Below are 1,800 nucleotides of genomic sequence, written 5' to 3' on the forward strand. Positions count from 1 at the left end.
AAAATATAGTCATTAAATATTCATGGAATTACTGCTTTCCATACTTTCTTTGGGATCTTTAACGAATAAATAAAGATATAGAAGAAGAAGCTCTTTTTGTTATTGCTAAGTATTCTAAAAGCCTTTTTTTTTTTTCCCCAGAAAGGAAAAGAATATCATTAAGTGTCTTAGCTGCTGCTGGTTGAGCTACAGCTCAGAAAGCACTCATCTCTCCTTTTAGACAAATTTATTCAAGAAATGCTGTCTCTTAGAAGTAAATGTTTTGCCTCCTTTGCTAACCACACACAGTACTGCATTTTAAAACTCACAGGGACACTTAATGTACAGGAGTCTCACTGTATTTTAATGTAAAAATAACAGAAGAGAAAACCAATTCTAAAAACCTGCTCAGGACAACATTGTATAATGCATTTTTAAACAGACTCCTCTTGGTAGTTTGGCTTTCTATCAGGAAGAAAGAAAACAAACGTTGTTGACCTTGGTAACCAGAAGTTTACCAACACCCTCTGTCTGTTTCACAGCCCACTCTCTTGCCCTCCCCACCCCCCCCGCTCATTTCCCCAACACACACACTCTCACACACATTTCTAATAGTAAAATAGTAAATGAGTGGCCAGCTTATGTGGAGGTCTGCTCTGGGCAGACCAGATGCACAGAAAATAGAGCGCCGTGGAAAAGAGAGTGACCTTCACAAGAGCGTATTGATAATCTAGCCTCCCTCGAGGGCCCTCGGCGTGAGTGTGGCTGGAATCTCGGCAGCCCCTTCACCCCACGTGATTAAGGAATCCCAATCAGTAAATTAGGAAGTATGAATTCCAGTTTCGGCACTATTTTGAATGTTGTAAGTTACGGCACTCGGATCCGATATTCATTCACTTCTTTATTCACCTGTACGTACAGCAAATATAGACTGAATTTAAAATATGTGTAGGTTACTGTTCAAGAACTGGGAGCGCAAAGATGAGTATACATGCTTCCTGCTCTCCGGCATCTCCCTGTTTCTTTTTAGGGGATAGAAGAGGGGCCATCTAGACGCACGGTCAGAGTAGACTACTGTAGTCAATGCAGTGACAGAAACAGGAAGAGGGAGCTCTCGGTGCCTCAAAGAGGGTGAATGGTCATCATAGCTTAGGGGTGATGAGAAAAAACATTTCTGCACAAAGTAAGGTCTCAACTGCACATTAAATGATGAGTAAAGAGGTAGTCATACAGAAGAGGGTAACCCAAGGGAAGAAGCCCTGAGCTTCTGGGACAGTTCCTGCAAAATCACGGAGTCCAGAATATCTTGATATATAGGTGGTTACAAGTTTAATGTCACCAAAAGGCATCCCTAGGAGGTGAGGTACCAGTGGATTCCGTTTTAGGAGGAGTTGGGAGCAGATCTCCAAGGGCCTTCTGACGACATTTTTAAGAGCTTGGATTCATTCTGTAGGAAGTTAGGAGCCACAGAATAATTTAAACGAATGTGTGACGTGGCTAAATTTTTGTTTTCGATAAATTTTTGTCTGTAGAGGATAGATTTGAGTAGTGATATGCTGGTAAATATTTAACAACTGCCTATCTGCAAGCTAAAAGTCTTAATTATACTGTTTGCCAGTCTCCATGGTGTAAATACTCCTAACATGGCAGATTGTAAGCACTGACCTGAAGCCACTGAGCCCAGAGTTGGGAAGAGGAGAGCACAATGGACTTTCGTGAGCCAGTACAGCCCACTCCAGCCCAGCCCTGGACTGGAGGAAATAGATCGGAAGCACTTGACACATCAAGAGGCTTTTTTAGTTTATGCCGCAGATAACAAGG

The sequence above is a fragment of the Pteropus alecto genome, unplaced genomic scaffold (genome assembly GCF_000325575.1).
Source record: "Pteropus alecto unplaced genomic scaffold, ASM32557v1 scaffold134, whole genome shotgun sequence".
Taxonomy (NCBI): Eukaryota; Metazoa; Chordata; class Mammalia; order Chiroptera; family Pteropodidae; genus Pteropus; species Pteropus alecto.